At 40.6% G+C, this 22,343-nt stretch overlaps 1 pseudogene; it reads right to left on the bottom strand.

Moving 5' to 3' along the window:
* LOC138419629 (zinc finger protein 665-like) overlaps positions 1-20,953 on the bottom strand; it is a 45,393-nt pseudogene extending 24,440 nt beyond the window's left edge.
* Positions 20,954-22,343: the final 1,390 nt, after the last annotated feature.

The raw sequence follows: 22,343 nt of genomic DNA, 5'->3' as shown, positions 1-22,343 counted from the left end.
CCTACTCCAGTGTTCTTGCCTGGAGAATCCCAGAGACAGGGGAGCCTGGTGGGCTGCAGTCTATGGGGTCGCACAGAGTCGGACACGACTGACGCGACTTCGCAGCAGCAGCAGAGTAAAAATATCCCCAGTTTATTTAAATAGTATTTTACAAGTATTTTCCAGAACCATATTGAACGTGTGCTGTAGAAAACAAATGTAATAAATTATTAGCAAGACAAAAAGTGTAATTTTCCAAGCCAATTAAGTCAGGAGGTTCAGGAGTAAGCAAATCGGTGTTTTGCTTCCCCCCCCCCCCTCCCCAAAGTAGAGAAGTTTAGCTTTATTGCTTTCCCAAGCAAAGGGGCCACAGTGGGCTAATGCCTTCAATACTGTGTCTTTCAAACAAGAGGAGGTAGGGAGGAGTTTTATAGCAATGGATCAAAATGGGTGTGGTCAGCTCGCGGACACTTCTTTGATTGGCTGGGGCTGAGGTAAGCGGGAGTCAGCATCAATCTTCTGGTTCCACCTGCTCTGGGTTCTACACGCTGGTTGGGCAGCAGGCTTAGTGTCTCCCACCTGGTGGGGGATTCGGTGGCTGGAGCCTGGACTTACTGAGGCTCAGGTTCTTTGTGTTTCACCGCAGAAGGAACTCAGCAAAGTGACAGGCAAGGAAGGAATAGACTTACTAACATAGGATACTTGAGGGGCACACTAGTTGGCAGTTGAGAGGGGTATGCTTCAGTGAAGTTTTATGAAGTCTAATCCCATTAAAAATTTTTTTTTCGGCTTATGGGCTCTTAGTTTAACCATGGATTGAACCTGTCAGCTTGGCAGTGCGAGTAGAGTCCTAACCACTGGACTGCCAGGGAATTTCCCTTGATTTCATTTTTGATGTTTGACTATTGACACTTTTTAATGTTCAGGAAGAACTTTTTCTTTTTCAGCCTTTCGGAACAAACTAGCTTTTCGGAAAAAAAAGCCTGAGTGCTCCTTTGAGACAAACTGGAAGTTCAAACTGTAAGCTTGCCCTCCATGAAGGCTCATCCCAGTAATTAAATTTTCCTCTCATCTTAACTGCTCTCCCTACAATTCCCAAGATTAAGACTCGTGTCTCATTAAACACAGAGGCAGGGACTTCCCTGGCAGTCCAGGGGTTAAGACTCTGTGCTTCCACTGTAGTGGGCACAGGTTTGATCCTTGGTTAACTAAGATCACATATGCCACATGGTACAGCAAAAAAAAAAAAAAACAACAAAAAACAAACATCACACAGATGTAAACACCACCTATTCCCATGCAATGGAGAAAGTAACCAACATTTTCTGGGCACTGTTCCTACCACATAATCCGTCCCTAGTAACCTGTCCCTCTCCTCTCATGAATAGTCCAAACCCGTAATGTCCTTACTGCTCCGCTCACAGTCACCTAGCAGAGGATTATGTTCTGTAACTCACTGTGATCTATCACAACAAGCATGATGGGCAACAGCAATTTTACACTATTCTCTGCCCCTCCCTGACGCTGATTAATACACTACTGAATTTGGTTAATTCAGGGTCCTTGTTTTACCAGGGAATGTGGATGTGAATCAACCAAATCTAATGAAGTCAGCTCCTTCATTGACTCCTTACTGACTCCTTCCCAGAGACCATCATCAAAGACCTGTAACGAAGATTAAGGTCAACAGACTTCAAACTTCAGGTTGAATGGCATAAATTGTAATGTGGCCTCTTCAAGAAAATACAATTAACAGAATATTTACAGAGTGAAGACAATTGCCAATTTATACATGTTTTCATGTCATATACAAATCATTCCATAAGTTTTAACTTATTGTGACTTGTAATGATTCTGAAGAACATAATGATCTCCAGACTGCAGACTTACTTATTCCTTTTATGGATTGGCTGACACACAGGCTAATTTAAGAATTGTGCAAAAACTTTACCTACTTTGTTACATTTGTAAGGATCATCCCCAATATGAGGCATTTTGTGATGAAACCTCAGGAAGCATTGTTTCATCAAATCCTTTCCACATTTAGTAAATCTCTTTAGTTTCTGACCTGTATGAATTGAACCATTACACCAAGGTTGGAGATACCTGATGAAAACTTTTATAACATTATATGTGAAACACTGTTCTCCAGATTAAATCTATTTCAGTGATTTTATCTTCAGGTACAAGCCTTAGCACACGGACTAGTTTGTGTGGCTTCTTTCAAAGGTATGTATTGATTAGTCTGGTGAATTGTGCAGCCTGGATAAAACCTCCGCTAGTAACTCAGTAGGGTTTCTCTTAAATGGACTCTCCCCTGTTGCCTCATACTTGAACTCAAGGTAAAGATTTTGCCACACTTGTTACATTTGTAAGGGATAATTCCAGTAACTCTCCCATCTTATGATCTTTGGGTAAAATCCTTGCCACACATATTATATTTGTGTGGTTTCTCCCCAGGATATATATTCCAATATCGAGTGATGAGTGAGCATTAATTTGGAACCTGGCCCCATTCATTACATATGTAATGTTCTGTCCAGCACAGATTATTTGATGACTGGTAGAATGTGAGGCCCAAGTAAAGGTTTTGCCCATTCCTAGCATTTGTGAGGTAGTATCTCCAGAAAGAAATCTTTTGGTGAATGAATTCTTTGTCTAAAGGGCTGGTCAGACTAAACATACCTGATTTCTCTCCAGAATATTTTCAATGAAGCCTAAGATGGCAACACTTGCTAAAAACACTTCCTTAAAGTTTGTCATCAATGTGGGTTATCTGACAGTAAGGTAGGCTTCACAATACACTGACAAATTTATCAGTCATTGTATTTGTCAGGTTTCTCTCCAACATGACACATCGGTTTACCTTAAGGTTTGAATTTTGACTCAAAATTCATTGAGCCTCTAGCTCAATACATGCCTAGAGCTTCTGTCCAGTTCAAGTAGGTGAAATCACCCCTGAATATTCATTGGAAGGACTGATGTTGAAGCTGAAGCTCCAGTACTCTGGCTACCTGATGCGAAGAGCTGACTGATTAGAAAAGCCGTGATGCTGGGAAAGACTGAAGGTAACAGCAGAAGAGGGAAACAGAGGATGAGATAGTTAGACAGCATCCCTGACTCAATGGACATGAGCTTGTGCAAACCCCAGAAGACAGTGAAGGACAGGGAAGCCTGGTGTGCTGCAGCCCATGGATTTGCAAGGAGTCAGACATGACTTAGCAACTGAACAACAACAAATGTAGTGACGGCTGAGATTTAAGTAAAGGCTTTTCAACAGTCTTTACTTTTGTAAGGTTTCCCTTTCGTATGAACACTCTGATGCTTTGCCAGGTACACCTTTCGACTAAAGCAGCTGCCACACTCATTACATTTGTAAGGTTTCTCTCCAGTATGAATTCTCTGATGAATTGCAAGATTTGAATTCCGATTGAAGACCTTGCCACACTCGTTACATTTGTAAGGTTTCTCTCCAGTATGAGTTCTCCGGTGAATTTCAAGGTATGAATTAAAACTGAAGACTCTACCACATATATCACATTTACATAATTTCTGTCCTGTATGGATTATCTGATGTCTCTTGAGGTTTGAGCTGTGATTAAAGATTTTGCCACAGTCTTTACATTTGTAAGGTTTTTCCCCAGTATGAATTCTCCGATGAACTGCAAGGTATGAATTTTGACCAAACACTTTCCCACAGATGTCACATTTATATGGTTTATCTCCTGAATGGATGATTTGATGCTGTATAAGGTGTGAGCCAAAATAAAAAGTTTTGCCACACTCATTACATTTGTAATGTTTCTCTCCAGTATGAATGATCTGATGACTGACGAGGGTTGATCTAATACTGAACATCTTACCACACTCGTTACATTTATAAGGTTTCTCTCCGGTATGAATTCTCTGATGACTTGCAAGGTTTCCTTTTTGACTGAAAGCTTTGCCACATTCATTACATTTGTAAGGTTTCTCTCCAGTATGAATTCTGCGATGTTTTGCAAGGTATGAATTCTGACTAAACACCTTGCCACATTCATTACATTTGTATGGTTTCTCTCCAGTATGTATTCTCTGATGAACTGTAAGGTATGAACTTTGAGTAAACACTTTTTCACATATATCACATTTATATAAGTTCTCTTTTGTATGGATTATCTGATGTCCGGTGAGGTGCAAGCCATGGTAAAGGGTTTTGTCACACTCATTCTCTGAAGTATGAATTGTTCTATGAATAACAAGGTCTGAATGTTGACTAAAGACTTTGCAACATACACCACAATTAAATATTTTCTCTTCTGTATGGATCAACTGATGTTGAGTGAGGTTTAAGCACTGATGAAAGGTTTGACCACTCTGATTACAATTGTAAGGGCTGTCCTTGTGTGCCCTCTGGTCTTGTGTCAGTACTGAAGGATGCATAAAATCATTCACACATGGATTACCAAGGTTGGACTGGATAGTAGAAGAAATTCCTTGAAGTGGTAAAAATGAGGCATTAATGTTGATACTCCTGTGAGCTTTATCAAATTCATCAATTTTCTCTTCACTTTTATAAAGCTGCAGTTCATTCCCAAAGCTTAATGGAAGTCTGTTTTCAATAGGGTGAATTCCTGTAATGCTTCTACCATGTCGCTGTCTCTTACAGGGGAGATTTTTGCCATGGGATACAGGCTTTCCTTTGTAATTTCTTTCCTCATCTCTTGGCTGAAACTCAAAGTTACATACATTTTCCTGGATTTTCCTGAGGTAAAAATCTTCAATTTTATTCCTTTTGTGTCTTCCCAGTGTAACTATTTGGAATCCTTCTCCTCCATAAATGTTTGCATTTAGTTGTAATTTCTTGATCACATGCATATGAGAGATATCTAGAAGATATAAAGAACCATAAGTAATCCTATTCATTATAATTCATAAGTAAATACTTCACGTTAAATACATACTATACCAAACTAGTACTGACATAAAAAGGAGTTATGAAAATTTCCAGTCATGATATTAAAACCTTTGCAAACACAAAATGAATGATTCTTTAGTAAAGTGATCTGAGGTAATTCCACTTAATTTTACGGCACGCAGTTTTCAAACAACCTACATAAAAACACTCATTGTAAAAACTTCTGTTGACTATCAAAACTGTATATTTCAACCATGACACCAAAGCACATACCAATTAGCAGTAAATATACTTACTGGTGCCTCATAACTGAGGAGAAAATATTATTATTATACTATACATATATTATACATACTTGGTAAATAGAAATGAATGCTAAAAAATCTGACAAAATATATTACAACAATAAATAATCCAAAACGAACTTATTTAATGAATAATCGCAATGAGTGGCAGTTTCAAATTCGGAAACAAATATAACAGAGAAAAAATAGCAAATGTGATAAAAGTTTTTTAAAAAATAAAATGTTCTTTGAAATACCTTCTGTAAAACTATGTACCCATGAAGCAGCATAAAAATTCTAAAAGACCACCTTCTATAAATAAAATTTAAATATTAATAAATGAAATAATCTCCATTTACATTAACAGCTATTACACAGAGCAACTCCCTACCTGTGCAGTGCCCTAAAATATCCAGGTCATTGCCTCCAAAATACATATTGCGAATTTATTTATTTAACTATGGTCATAGACAATACGGTTGAGAACAAACTGCAAGAAAAAGGAATACAATATATAATAAACAAAATGGATATAATAAACATACCTGAATATTATCTTTTTATACAAAAGCCACTTTTGATTTGTTAGTATAAAAATGCACTATTTCTGGAGTAGGAAACAGCAACCCACTCCAGTATTCTTGCCTGGAAAATTTCATGAGCAGAGGAGACTGGTGGGCTACAGTCCAAGGGGTCACAAAAGAGTTGGACATGACTTAATGACTGAGCCTGCACACACACAATGTTTAATATATAATTTTTACTGTTGTAAAAATGTACTGCTGTAAAAATTTTAAAGCAAATAAAGATCTTTCTCAAAAGAAAAAAAAGCACTATTTCTGAGAATTCCCTGGCAGTTCAGTGGTTAAAACTCAGCACTTTCACTGCCCTGGGTCCAGGTTCCATTCCTGGTTGGGAAACTTAAGATCCCATAGGCAGCATGGTGTGCCAAAAAACAAAGGACATTTCATGCCATCTAACATTACCAATTTCTTTTGAAAGTCTTGAGGAAAATAATCACAATTTTTCAAGTAAGGAAAGTGGAATCACAGATTTATGTACATGACCCCAATTGACACAGAACATAAAGTGAGAACCACAGTATGAATTTTGATCTACAGTCTGAGACAACATATACTTAAACGTGACTGCCCACCCAAGCAGTCTAGATTACAAAATACTATGACAAATATCAGGAGTTAAGAAAGAAAACGTCAAGGAAAACACAAGAAGTGAGCTGTGTAACTACTGAGGGGATTCAGCCACCCCTTTTGAAACTGGTTTCTGAGTTATCACAGCTACACACAGTGATTTAGGTTGTGTCAGGAGAAAGCTGTTCAATACACAGAGGTGTTGTTTTTACAGTGTAAGTAAAGTGGAAGGTGGAGGGATGGTGAAAGAGTGCTGTGGAAATTAAGAAGTTTAGGATAATAACTTAAATATACTAGAAAATAAGAATCTTTCATCCACATCATGGTATCATGATCAGAACTGAGAAACGGCTTGGGTGGAGCATAGAGTACCTATATCTACATAGCTTTTGACTGTGAATACCACGGTACAAGGGCAACTAAAATACTGACCTTAAAACAAAAGAAGAATTGGTTTAGCAACAGAATAGTTCTATAGCATTTTTAACTAGGGGAATTATACTATGAGTATGGGAAAGAAACAAATGAGATTTAAACACTGTAGAAAGAAATTAACTCTCAATCTATTATACTATTTGCTATGCAATGTAGCCAACTGAGTAATTTAGTGACTGTATTTCCATATATATGCTCAATATAAACATACACAGTAATCCAGGAGACTGTGCAATAATGTACTCAGCAAAAAGCAGAAGAGAAAACCAGGAGAAGACCATTACAAGGAGTCTAATCTGTATACACAAATGCAGAGCAAAATAATAGGATCAACAGTATTGTAAACCTAGTTGGGTAAGCAGAGTTTATATGAGGAAACAAACAGAAAGTGCTTGACAAAGCCTGAAGATATATTCAGGATATAATATATTCCAGGATATAATCAAAACAGTTAAGTAAGTTATAAATGAAAAAAGTAACTAAAATATTAATTACCTAATATCCTTTTGCATACAAAATTTTTATGCTAGCTCTCCTTATTATTAAACATAACAGTGTTTTTTTAGCTGGCCTCTCTAAAAACTGGAAATCATATTGAATTCTTAACACACACTCTCAAAGAAAAAATCATGACTTATGTCAGCAGGCCAGTAAACCACAGGCATACATTACCCATGAGGGAACCAAGTTAAAACAAAGCAGGAAAAAAAAAAAAAAGCAGAAAACAATTTGGGAAAATTCACCCAACTGGGTAAGAAGCAGCAGAGCAGCAGCACTCAAACAGATGCCTGTCCAGAAAACACTAAACCGAAAAATGTAGGAAAGTTCATGACAATTTCCTGGCCTTTGACTCCCCTCCTCCTCCTTACACTGCATTGAGAATGAACTGGCACAAGCCTCCCCATTCCCAGAGGTTCCCTCAGGTGAAAATGCTAAAAATATGACAGAAACATTCAGTAAACGAGAAATAGAAAAAAATGACCTCAACACAATAAAGGACATGTATTAATAGCCCATAGTTAACATCATATTCAATGTGTAATGACTTAAAACTTTTCCCCTAACATCAGGAACTAGACAAGGATACTTGTACTACCGCTAAAAAAAGAAATTACTAGAATTTCTAGCAAGAACACAAACGTAGCAAAAACACATAAAACAATCCCAATAGAAAAAACAAGAAAAACATCTCTGTTGACAAACGAAATATAAGAAACCCTGCAGAATTCCCTGGCAGTCAAAATATGGTTAGGACTCCAGGCTTCCACTGCCAGGATCGATCCCTGGTGGGGAATCTAGAATCCCACATGGTGCATGTTGTGGCAAAAATAAAATAAATAAAAAGCTCTGAAGGTTCTGGAAAAAAAAAACTGATAAAAATAATGAACTCAGAAAAATGACAATATACAAAAATCAATACTATTTCCCTACTTTAACAATAAAAAAATCAAAAATTAAATTCAGAAAATTCCATTTACGATACCATTAAAAAAATAAAGTGTTTAGCAAAACCATACAGAAGAATGGAAAGATGCACTATGAACTGAAAACACAGCTGAAAAATATCTGAAAAGTCAAATTAATGCAGACATCCCAAGTTCAATGGATTAGAAGTAAATATGATCAGGGTGTAAATACTACCCTGAAGTGATCAACAGAGTCAAACCAATCCCCAATAAAATCCCAACAGTGTGTCTTGAAGAAACAGATACATCCTAAGAGTCAAATGCAATCTCAAAAGACACTCAATAGCAAAACCAAGATTGAAAAGAAGAAAGTTGGAAGTTTCACAATTATTTCAAAATTCTTAGAAACCTAAACTAATCCAAGTAGTGTGGTATGAGCATAAAGAGAGAGAGACCAGTAGTATATAACACAGAGACATGAGAAATAAACTCTAGTGTATGTGGTCCAATGACGTTCCACAATGGGTGAGGACCACTCAATGGGGACCAGACAGTCTATTAAACAAAAAACAAATTACAGTTCAGACTCAAAGTATCACTCCACTTTATAAGTTCTCTGATTTATATGTTTCAAAATTAGCTGTTGATGTACAAAGAACAATGGCGCACAGGTGAACAAAAGACGGCATTAACAACAGTTTACACAATAGCCTCAAAATATAAGCATGTGAACTTGGACAATGTTATCCTGAGAAAAAATTCCTATACCATTTACTGAGAATGAAAGGGGATGGTCACAGCACATGTGAACATCACTGTCACAATGCCACTGAGACAGGCTTTTGTGACATTGCTCAAAATAGAAAAACACCCAGAAAGATTTCAGTCAGGTTCTGGTGATATTTCCTATTTTGTATCATAGAATATGCAGACCACTTTACTACAAGGTGGTGAATTTCTATATAGCACGAAAATATTACAATGCATGAGGGATAGTATTTTCCATCAAATTTATCTGTTACCCAGTAACAGAGAGTCCACCAGAAAGTACTGATTAACTGAGGGTGAATTATCACAGCAGAATCTGAATATAATTTCAGAGCGTAGGACTATGTATTTCACAAACAAATTTCAGAGGCAAAATCACACACAAAGTTACAAGAGTATGATATGAGGAAGAGAATACATTCCCAGACTAGATAGAACACCTCAGGGGTGAAAAATATATGAGACATGTGTGTCATACATCACAGGATCTTCAGACGGAACAATGTGCTCCTGCCACCGACACCAAACTAAGAGCCCAAAAGACACACAAACGCTCATTAGGACTGGGGATCAAAGAGAGCATGACTGTGTCTACTGTCTTTAGTTTTCCTGCAAAATAATTACAGGAAACAGAACGCATCACCCTGTTACACAAGCCTGAAGAGTGTGGCCAAGGCAGAAGAGAAGGAATAGAAGAGGGATCCAAACAAGCAGACAGGACGAGAGACAGCTGCATGCAGATTCTGGGGTGCCAAATGCAATCAGAGAGCAGCCAGTGCTTTCCCCCTTCTGATGAAGTCTTCTAAAAACATCAAATGGAGATGGAATGAGCAAGGGTTCAGGGACTATTGTCTGCAGGTATCAGCTCTTATCTCTATGGACTGGGAACTGGACTCCCAACGGAGTGAAGCTGAGGAGAGATGAGGGACTAAGATGTCCCTTTAAAAGTCCACCTCATGCTCCTCTAAGGCAAGCAACAGGAGTTCACAAGAGTCAGATGGCAGAGCACCGCAGATCATGATAGAAGCTCTGCCTTTGTCCCTGGTGGGAATGTGGCACCACTAGAGGTAAAAGAATACATTTTACATGTGGAAAGACAAGAGGGATAGGTTACAGAGAAGAAAAATTTCCTCTGAGCTCACATAGTAAGTAAATGTTTGTACTTCCTATAGAATTCTCTGACAAGGGGAAAGTCTGTAAACACTATTAATAGTGAGGCTCCCCTGGACCCTTCTGAGACCTGAACTGTGTTCACCCTTTGATACACTGCCAAAGGCATTCACCTCACTCTCCATTGACCAGGGCTCTTTGTCTTGTTACAAAGTGGGTAAAATATTCAGGTAAGAAACAGAAATACCTCCACATAAGAGGAAAGACACATAACTTGCTGTGGCTTTGCCAGAATCCTAGTCCCTTGCTCAACTGAGGATTGATGGGAATACAGAGAGGAATAGAAAAATATTTTCAAAATTCACCTGCTGTTTACCTCCTTCTGAATATAGAGGTAACAGTATAATGTGAAGAAACATAGCTCTTTTCCTAAAACTCCTGAATCAAAAGCACATGGGTAGGAAACAGGAAAATGGGTATGTTAAAAGTTTTCCATTGAGCTTTACAACTACAAAAGCTCTGGAACAACTCCTGATGTATCATGAAGTGGGCAGATCGTCAGAGGAAAAGGTAGATTTAAACTCCTGAGGCTGCGTCCTAAAGCTCTTCATGTCTGAATCAACAGGGATTTCAGATCAGTCAAGTAAAACCGGGGCTCCCAAGAGGCACACAGTGGGAAATGCAGAGATACCCCAGGGCAGATCCCGACTTCAAAGGGAAGTGATCCTCACCCAAGGAGACTAGGTTCCTGAGGGTCTCCACCATCACGTCCCTGTACAAAGCCCTCTGAGCAGGGTCCAGGCATTCCCACTCCTCCTGAGTGAACTCTATGGCCACATCCTTGAAGGTCAACTGTGCCTGAAATGAAAACACATTTCACCAAGGGGCCATGAGGAGAATTCTTATTTTCACACAAAAGGAGAAGAGAAGGGAAAAGATCAAGTTTAAGTATGTTTTCCAACAGATCCATGGAAAGCTATTTGGAGGAAATTATGGGTCTCTTAATTTTAATTCGTTTTGCTTTTACACAGAGATTATGATAACCTGTAATCAACATGGATTTTTCATTTTTGTGGACAATACATGAAATACATGTAAGGAAGATTCAACAACGTGTTGTTCCTCCAGAAGTGTTAGACTATGTTTTACACACTGACTGCTATTCAATATCTAGATGAGCTACACTATGAGTGGTGGCATCAGAAATGACAAAGTCAACAGTGCCATAAAAAAAGGTCAAAATCTTAAACTATGATCATAAGAACAACAGCAATGACTAACAGTGTTCAAATCCTTTAAAGATGCTATCCAATATTCTAAATGCTTTACGGCTATGAAATTTTTTAATCAACATCATAGTGCAGTAGAGAAAGACACATGCTGTTCTACAGAGATAAGTATCAGAGACATTTGGAGAAACTCAACTTAGTTTAAGAAGCTAAGAAATGATACAGCAAGAACCTCAATTAAAGAGAATACAGTCTTAAACTGAAGATAAAGAAGCAAAAACTGAAGTAATAGAAGAGCTGCTACTGCTAAGTCACTTTAGTCGTGTCCGACTCTGCGACCCCATAGATGGTAGCCCACCAGGCTCCCCAGTCCCTGGGATTCTCCAGGCAAGAACACTGGAGTGGGTTGCCATTTCCTTCTCCAATGAATGAAAGTGAAAAGTGAAAGTGAAGTCGCTCAGTCGTGTGTGACCCTCAGTGACTCCATGGACTGCAGCCTTCCAGGCTCCTCCGTCCATGGGATTTTCCAGGCAAGAGTACTGGAGTAGGGTGCCATTGCCTTCTCCAAAGAGCATTAAGGCTAAGAAAAAAAGAACAGCATTAGAAGCGCACTGACAGAGGGTTCCCTGAGACTACTTGAAATAAGTTCAAAGTGAACAACACAGAAGGCAATAAAAGATCATTACAGATATGGGCACACAAACACATACACATAACATGTTAGTAATCTTACTATTTGAACCATGAACAAGAGAGTGTAGAAAAAATGCAGGGTCACGGAGTATATTTATACTTTCAACTATAATACAGTACACAGTTATAAAATCATGATTTTTTTTATGAAAACCATGGACTTCTAGATTCATGAACTCATGGACACACATGTAAATGTAGAAATAACTGAAATGAGAGAAGGTGTCTCTGGACATATCTGTGCATGATTTTTTTCATCATTGTTTTCATTCATTTAAATTTCAGGATTTTTGGAAGAATGAAATAGCATCAATTGCACCAAATGGTAGTAACATGAAAAAAACCAGGATCCCTTGATTGCAATCTCTATGGAACACCTATATATAAAGACAATGAAAACCATAACATTGACAAAGATATGTATTAACAAATGCAGAGTTTATATCTGCATTCCACTCATAAAACACTGAGTCAAACTTAGAAAAGCTGTTACTATTATACATTGAGATGATCACAAAGCAAAGTTAAAAACTACTTAAAGAATTAAATATCACAACTATAAAGAAAATGGAAAAAAATACATTGTAATTAAGAAAGACTATTTCACCAAATCTCATGATCAAAAGGAAACTGAATGCATTCCCTCTGAAGTTACAATGGACTGTACAGGGGATGACAGAGGATGAGATGGCTGGATGGCATCACCTACTGGATGGACATGAGTTTGAGCAAGCTCTGGGAGTTGGTGATGGATAGGGAAGCCTGGCGTGCTGCAGTCCATGGGGTCACAAACAGTCCGACATGACTGAGCCACAGAACTGAACTGAACTGAAAGCATGAGACAGGAGAGGAAAAAACTGCCCAAGGAAGTAAAAGATTTGCTCACTGAAAATTACTAAAGTTTACTAAGAGAAATCTGAGGACATAAGTAAATAAAAAGACACTCTGTACTCATGAATTGGAAGATTTAATATTCTTAAAATGACTTTATTACTGAAACTGTTAGATTCTAATGGAATCCCTGTCAAAATTTCAGAGGCAATTTTTGCCGTTAAAAAAAACAAATTACAATTGACAAGGAACCTCAAGGGACCCCCAAACAGCCAAAATATTCTTGAAACAGAAGATGGAGGCTGTCATTTTCAAAATTTAAAACATATTACAAAGTAATCAAGATGATGTTGAATGGCATAAGCCCAGATACATAACCCACTGGAACAGATTCAGTTCAGTTCAGTTACTCAGTGGTGTCCGACTCTTTGCGACCCCATGAATCATAGCACATCAGGCCTCCCTGTCCATCACCAACTCCCGGAGTCCACCCAAACTCATGTCCATCGAGTTGGTGATGCCATCCAGCCATCTCATCCTCTGTCGTCCCCTTCTTCTCCTGCCCCCAATCCCTCCCAGCATCAGGGTCTTTTCCAATGAGTCAACTCTTCGCATGAGGTGACCAAAGTATTGGAGTTTCAGCTTCAGCATCAGTCCTTCCAATGAACACCCAAGACTGATCTCTTTTAGGATAGACTGGTTGGATCTCCTTTCAGTCCAAGGGACTCTCAAGAGTTTTCTCCAACACCGAAGTTCAAAACCATCAATTCTTCAGCGCTCAGCTTTCTTCATAGTCCAACTCTCACATCCATATATGACCACTAGAAAAACCATAGACTTTATTAGCTTTTTGTGTAAACCAAGGAATATAGCCTCTTCTCTCCTGTTTTTTTTCACTACATTATTCTTCTCTAATCTCTCTTTAAATCTCTAATTAATCTATCTTTAATCGCTGACTCCGTCCCCGCTTCGAATTTCCTGCATCCACCGGGGCTGGACCCCGGGACCACAGTTCAAAAGTATCAATTCTTCAGCACTCAGCTTTCTTCACAGTCCAACTCTCACATCCATACATGACCACTGGAAAAACCATAGCCTTGACTAGATAGACCTTTGTTGGCAAAGTAATGTCTCTGCTTTTCAATATGCTATCTAGGTTGGTCATAACTTTTCTTCCAAGGAGTAAGCATCTTTTAATTTCATGGCTGCAGTCACCATCTGCAGTGATTATGGAGCCCAGAAAAATAAAGTCTGACACTGTTTCCACGGTTTCCCATCTATTTCCCATGAAGTGATGGGACCAGATGCCATGATCTTTGTTTTCTGAATGTTAAGCTTTAAGCCAACTTTTTCACTCTCCTCTTTCACTTTCATCAAGAGGCTTTTTAGCTCCTCTTCACTTTCTGCCATAAGGGTGGTGTCATCTGCATATCTGAGGTTATTGATATTTCTCCCAGCAATCTTGATTCCAGCTTGTGCTTCTTCCAGCCTAGCGTTTCTCATGATGTACTCTGCATATAAGTTAAATAAACAAGGTGACAATATACAGGCTTGACGTACTCCTTTTCCTATTTGGAACCAGTCTGTTGTTCCATGTCCAGTGGAACAGATTAGAGTACCAGAAATAATTCATTGAATATGATATACAATGTACAGACAAAGGTGCAAAGACTGCACAAAGGGCAAAGGACAGTCTTGATAATAAATGATACAGAGCAACTATACACAACCCAGCAAAATGAAGATAGAACCTTACTTGTAACAAAGGTAAAATCTTCTATATCACAGGATACAATCCAGCAAGTGCAGAGACAACCTCTGAGGAATAGAGGTGACAAAAGTGATTTAAAGAATGTCCAGTTGTCAGAGATTTTGATTGATTTCATAGGTCAAATTCAAAAATGGAATAAAATATTCCCTGGCAGTCCAGTGGTTATGACTTGTGCTTTCACTGTCATGGATTTAGGTTCAAACCCTGGTTGGGGAACTAAGATAGTACAAGCCAACATGTGGCACAGTCAAAAAAAAAAAAAAGGAATCAATCTCCTTATATCACTGATGTCTTTCTCTGAACTTTCCCTTCCATTTGCAACTATTAAGATTTGAAGTCAATAGAGAACAAACATATGGTTCCCAAGGGGGAAGAATGGGGAAGGGATAGTCAGGGAGTTTGGGATGGACATGCACACACTGCTGTATTTAAAATAAATAAACAACAAGGTCCTCGTATAGCACGTGGAACTCTGCCCAATATTATATGAGAGTCTGGATGGGAGGGGAGTTTGGGGGAGAATGGATACATGTGTATATATGGTTGAGTCCCTTTTCCTTCCACTTAAAACTATCACAACCCTGTTAATCAGCTCTACTCCAATATAAAATGGCTAAAAAAAAAAAAAAAAAAGACTTGAAGTCAATGACTCATTCATTTAGCTTCAAATGCCTTAGAAAAAGTATGAATTACCCCTCATTGGTCAGTTTTCCAGATTTTATCAGATACCATGCATATTAATGTTCAACTTCTTTATCCTGGTTGACAGAGATCAGATAGCACATCCAGATGGGCCCTAAGCAATCCCTGCTGCCCAAGAGCACTAAGACCCCATCTCCAACCTGTGGGTGAGAAATCCTGCCCAGGATGATGCCCAGGGGAGCTTCCTCACAAGGACCAGGTCACCGGGTCATGGGGAGATGGGATCTAAGTGGAGATGACAGGCCCTGAGGGAAGGCCCTGGGTGAGTGTGCATATATAGGAGTCAGACAGGATACTCCAGAGTCTGACACGATTAGTGAGTCCGGAGAAGAGCATTTCCGGAAGAACAGACTGAGAATCCACCAAGGATATGACTTTACCTGAGAAAAAGCCATGCCTGACTTCAGTTCTTTCCTCTTCCTCCTCTTCTATGCTCTTCCTTGGGCAAAGTAAGTCTTTTGAAGTCAACCTTGAAAGTTGCAAAACTGCTGTTAGAATCCATATCTTCTCTCTCTGTGCCCCAACCACACACATACACAAAGATCTCATCAGGTGGAAAAGTGTCTTTGGCTGCCCATTGTCACAGGAGAGACCAGAGACCAACACGGGACTTTCCCACACTTGCCCTCGGATCACACTCCCCTCCTGGTGAGGCCTCATGTACACAGCAGCAGGGGCACCTCCGCTGACCCCACGATCCCCTTCAGGTCACACAGCAGGCCCTGGTCCAGCCCCACTCAGAACAGAGCCCCTTCTCTGAGCCCAGATCTCAGCCCTCAGAACTGGGAGGATCGAGAGTCCTGATGCTCAATGCTAGATGCACCAGGGCCCCTTAAACACTATTGAGGTTGGACCCCACACTGACAATATAAAAAGGAATATCTGGTCAGGGGGTACAAAACATGCATACCCAGAAGTCTTCATTGATCTAAGGCAAGCCTGAGTTGACCGGCACCAAGAGGAGGCAAGTCGACCCACCCCTCACATTCTATTTTCCAGCTTGACTGAGGTTAACAGATGAAGAACAAGTATGTACATATAAGGAACCCAGTGTGATTATCTGATGAAGTAATTTACACTTTTGTCAACTCACAACTAGCATTTTCCTTCTGTGTGACAAGAATATTGAAGTGTTACTCTCTCAGCAAATACCAAGTATATATAAACACAGTATGATTAACCACAGTCAACGTTAGATGCACATGCTGCAAATATTGACCTAAATATAGTGATTTAATTTCCTCTGGATAGCTAGACAGGGGAATCTCTAAGTCATTTTCTTTAATAGCCATACCATTTACATTTCCACTTAGAGCACACAAGAGTTCCCTATTCTGTGTGTGTGTGTGTGTGTGTGTGTGCATGCATGTTTTGGGACAGGGTGGGAGAGGACAGGAGAGAAATTGGCACTGGCTTGGCAGTAAGAAAGTAGCAGCTACACCTTATCAAGGATGTCCCCCTGTACTACCGTTCACTTGGTGTTGCCAGTCCTCTTGATTCCTGGAACAATCTCTCCCTACATTGAAGAACTTAATGGCCGCTCTCAAGTTCTGTCCACAGAAGCATGCCTAGCAAAACCTCTCTAATGAAAACTTTCTGCCATTTGAAGCTTAGTACTCATTATTTCCTTCCCTTTTCGACTCAGATGAACTTATAAACTCTCATGGGGTCCAACACAGTCTCTATAAAACCCATAACGATCCACTTATTCTGCTATAAAAAACCACACACACACACAAAATCCCAAACTCTAATAAATCATGCCAGAGAGAAAAGTATGTATGAAGACACCCAAGGATCCACTGGATGCAAAACACCATGTTTTCATTCACTGTAACCTCAGCCCAAAGATTGTCATCTTTGAAAACTACATATAAAAGATGTTTTCAGCAATGCACAAGCCCCAGCGAGACCCAAACAACTCCCAAAGAAACACCCCCAATTCCCCTGTTGTAGCTTTCACACTGCAACTGAAAATTTGTGACACAAAATACTGACGAGTACTAAAGGTAAACAACAAAATGACCTCTGAAACTTTTCTTATATTACTCTAAAAACTGTAGAAAGATTCCTTTCTCTCTCTCTCTTTTCCCCTGGAGCAGGAAGGATTTACTACTTGCAAGAAGTAATGGAGATCTTTCTCAAAGCAGTGTCCGTACACAATGATTCTTGACACCTCCCCAAAGACCCAACACAAGTCACTTGTAGAGCACAAGGCACCCATTCTCCTGCACCCAAGGATCCCTGTGTGCTCAGCTCAGGCTGTACTTCTAACATTGGAGGAAAATAATTTTCTGTGCCTGAAACCACTGCCTTCATGGAAGCCAAACCATGGAAGCAACCCAAATCTCCATTAACAGAGGAATGGATAAAGAAAATGCAGTACTTTTATATATAATGAAATACTACTCAGCCATTAAACAAAACAAAACAAAAAAAAGCCATTTGCAGCAACACGGATGGATCCAGAAATCGCCATACGAAGTGAAGTTAAGTAAGATAAGGAGAAATATCTTATGGCATCCCTTAGATGTAGAACCTAAAAAGAAATTATACAAATGAACTTACAAAACAGAAAGAGACTCACAGACTTAGAGAACGATTGTGGTAGGGGGTGGGAGGGAAGGGATAAATAGGGAGTTTGGGATGGACATGTATACACTGCTATATTTTAAATGGATAACCAACAAGGACGTACTGTATAGCACATGGAACTCAATGTTATGTGGTAGCCTGGATGGGAGGGGAGTTTAGGAGAGAATGGATACAGGTATATGGATGCCTGAGTCCCCTCACAGGTCACCTGAAACTATCACAGCATTGTCAATCAGCTAAACCCCTATACAAAACTAAAAGTTAAAAAAAGAAATCCACAAATTTACATTTAATGCTGAGAAATATTTCTACTATGGTCACTTCTCCTCAGAGCCTGTGTTCCTGTCTCCAAGCCAGCATTTTTGTTTTTCATTCTGGGAAGACAGGGACCCATATACAATTCTACAAAAACTAGATACTCTCTCCAAAAAGAACTGCCACGAAGAGAAACACCCAGTTTGGCCAATCACCTCAGGGTCAGGGTTGCTCTGACTGAGTTTCTGGTCTAGTCTCTCATCTGCATGTTATAAGCAGGCTCCCTGAGGCCCAGAAGGGAGACATTTTTTGAAAAAGTCTTGGTGGAGTGAACAGAACAGCAGTGTTTCCCAAATGAGATCCCACAAAGTCAGTGGGCAGTTTGTCCTTATCACCTGTTCCATTTAAAACACCATCTATCAGGTACCTGATCAAAGGAAACTTCTCTTTCAAGGTCTGATCACACAGACACCAAACAGGTAATTCTTCTTTTCCAGAAAAATCAAAGTAAAATAATTTAAACTGTCGCAGCAGCACAGCTGCTGGTGCAGAAAACATTGTAAGGGTTTAGCTTAGAAATAAGCTCTGAGCAAACTTCATCGTGAACAGAGGAATAAAAGAGGCAAAAAAATATAAGGGATTCAAATCCCTAATATAAACCAGCATAGTATTTGCATATAACCTACACACACCTTCCTATATGCTGTAAATCATCTCGAGGTTACTTATAATACCAAATAAAATGTGAATGCTATGTAAAAAAAAAAAAATTAGACTAAACCAGGTTAAACCAGGTTTTGACCATTAATATAAAAGACATTTCTACCAAGTACTCATCAAAAGAATCTAAACGTATTTACTAGTTATGAAAGAATTTCTCCAATATATTAAGATAAAGCAGGGAAAGCACTTTGGTGTTAAGAATATCTGAATCAATAAAAGGAAATAATCTTGCATTCAATGCTTTTAAAAAATTAAGGATATATCATATTTAGAAAAGAACCACATGAGTAGAATACATATTACCCCAAACTTCACAAGTTAGTAATTATTTGCAGGGAATTAGTCATTTAATGCAGTAGTATATATATAAAGTTAACAACAAGAGAAATGTAAAGGAAACAGAGAAAAAAGTAAATCCATTACAGAAAAAAGCACTTTTAACGTTTCTTTAAAGAGGTACTATGTGGTGACAGAACCAGTCCTTTCTTGTCCCACTAGTGCCCCCTCCATCCCATGCCAGGAAATGGAAAGGGGTGACCCACACCTGTCTTGAGTCAAGTTCCTTGGCTCAATAGGGACGTTATCTTGTCATCATACAATTACAAAATGTACAAATTTTCCAGCTTTGCAATATGAATCTTCATCTGTATAATTTAAGCAAACAAAATTTAAATTTATTAGATTTAGAAGCCAGAAAACAGTGCTTCATAACTTGGTCCAAATTCAATTAACTCACCTCTCCCATCTGGACCCAGTTTCCCCTCCACCTGCACAATTTTTTTTTTACCTGTACTATTATGCGTTTCCATTTAATTGTCTATCTCCATTTCCTCCCTGCCAGCCCCACCCCACCCCCCACGACCCCGTTTCTATCTCCTTTTTAATATTTTCTATTCTGCTGCTGCCTCTGCTGGTCTTTCTCTCTGCTCTCCTGCCACACTTTGCAACTCGTTTCTCCTCTTGTTGCACTTTCCCCTCCATATCTTCACATTTCTGCCTCTTTCTTCCCTCAGCTCAACTCCCTCTGCCCTCCGGTTACAAACCTTCTCTGCCTCTTACAGTCCCTTCCTCCCCACTCTCAGGCACCCCACGTATCTAGGCTTCCTTTCTGCTCTGCTAGTCACACGCTGTCATCTGTTCCTCTCCGAGGACCACGATGTTCTGCAGTCCACGGCTCCACCTTTTATCCTCTCGCAGAATCTCTGTGAAGTGCCTCACCGCTGCTGCTCCCCTTACTACCAGTGATCGAGGCCCCCCTCTCCCCATGTTGCTGCCCAATCCCTGGAAATCCGGCTTTATAAATTTCTCAATTTTATTCACCTGCCATTTTCAAGGCTAAATCTATTTCATCTTACTATCTCTTTATAAGCCCCTCAGCCATCCTCTGTCTCCATCCGTTTTCCCTTATTCTTTGCACCTCATCAGTTTTCCTCTCTCTCAGGTTTCTTTTATCTGCGGCTGCCGATCCCATCGCCCACTTATTTATGGCAAAGGAGACGCAGTAAGAGGGCCGCCTACGGGAAGAGACCGTTTTCCAACAGAGGGAAGAATTGGGGGCTGAAGAACGTTGGCCGGGGTCACCAGCCCCTACACGGGGTGAGGGGACGGGCTGACAGGGAGGGAAGGCCCGCGGGGCGGAAGAGCGGCCTGAGGAGACGCGAGGCCAGGGGGGCCGGGGTCTCAGGAGCGGGGCGGGCTCTCCCGAATCCCGGGACCGGGGAAAGGGCGCGGCCTCCAGGGGCCGAGAAGGCGAGGCTGAGGGGCGCGAATCTACCTCGCGAAACGAGGGCTTTACATGAAGCGAGGGGCAGAGGTAGGAAAGGGTTTTAAGCAGGAAAATGTGCAAAAGGCGGTGTCTACTGAGGCCAAAGGCAGGGACCGGCCTCTGAGATTTCAACCCAGAGAAAAATACACCCAGTCCGTAACAGCTACGTCTGGATTGACTGGGGGCGGAGAGGCGGGTGCTGGGATTTTATGCCCGTGCCAACCCCCACATCGTGAGGATGGAGTTGGAAGGGGGACCCCCGCCGCCACCGCCGCAGAGTTACACTACCGACGAGTAACTTACTCTCAGCGGGGTGACCGTCTCTCCTCGGAGTCCGCTTCCGGTTCCGTAAAGAACGGCGCCTGAGGGGCCAGAGAGGGGCTTCCGGGGGCGGGGCCTTGGCGGAGCGCTAGGTGCCTGGAGACCCCCGGAGCCCGCAGGGAGTGCTGGGAGGCGGGGCAGGCGCAGAGCCGGGGGCGGGGAGTGGGAGGCTGATCCTATTCATTTGAAATTGCTTTTTTGACATGTATTGTCCCACTTTGGTGGGGGGGGGGGGGGGGGGTGCGGTGCTGGGTGCTCCTTGCTGCCTGGGCACTTCTCTAACTGCAGTGAGCAGAGGACTACTCTAGTCGTGTGCGGGCTTCTCATTGCGGTGGCATCTCTTGCCAAAAGCACAGGCTCTGGGGCACACAGGCTTCAGTAGTTGCAGCTCCTTGGCTCCAGAGCACGGGCAGTAGTTGTGGCCCACGGACTTCGTTGTCCCAAGGCACGTGGGATCTTCCCCGACCAGGGATGAACCCATGTCTCCCGCAGTGGCCGGCGGATTCTTTACCACTGAGCCACCAGGGAAGGCCCACTGTCACAGTTTCAAGGTGAAAGCTGGGCCAGTTGCCTGGGCCAGTTATACTGAAACTAAGATGTATCCTAACACGTTGAAAACGGTTACAGTAAAAAGTTGTTTTTTCCAGCAGTTTGCTTACATCTCCAATTAACTGTGTATGAGATAAAAGGTTCCAGGTAAACTTTTTTTTTTTTTTCCAGGTAAACTTTTTAAATATCTTTCCCCAACTCGTTGTCAACAGGAAACCTTACATGTTTGACAAATTATATGTAGTTTATAAATATCTAGATCATTCCCAAATAAGATAAACGACTAAAATACTACTAAAAATAGTATTTTGCCTTACCACTCCATAACTATTTGTTTTTGTCTTTGAAATTTTTGGGACTCGGGACAGTAAACTACACAGAGAACAACACAGCATTTTCCCACACTTTCCATCAGATCTTACTCCCTTCCTGGTGAGGCCCTCACATACACAGCAGCAGTGGGCACCTCAGAAAATGCAACAATCCCCTTCAGGTCACAGACCAAGCCCTGGTCCATCTCTACTTAGAGCAGAACGCTCCCACTCAGCCCAGATCTCAGCCCTCAGGAATAGGAGGACTCAGAGTCCTGAAGTTCAAGGAAGGATTCAGATTGGAATCACCTGGGGAACCTTAAATATAATTAACCTTGGGTCTCACCCCATTTATTTGAAAAGGACTGGTCAGGGCACAAACATGTATTTACAAAGTGCTTCTTTGATCTAATGTTAAGACTGGGTTGAGCATCAAGGATGGATGAATGGATAGTGAAAATGTGGTGTGTGTATAGAATGGACTATCACTCAGGCATAAAATCTTTTTTTTTTTTTTTGGCTGCACTGTGCAGCCTGGGACATCTTAGTTCCCTGACCAGGGATTGAA

Source organism: Ovis canadensis, chromosome 14, assembly GCF_042477335.2.
Source record: "Ovis canadensis isolate MfBH-ARS-UI-01 breed Bighorn chromosome 14, ARS-UI_OviCan_v2, whole genome shotgun sequence".
Classification (NCBI taxonomy): domain Eukaryota; kingdom Metazoa; phylum Chordata; class Mammalia; order Artiodactyla; family Bovidae; genus Ovis; species Ovis canadensis.
This window is presented reverse-complemented; position numbering and strand designations above follow the sequence as displayed.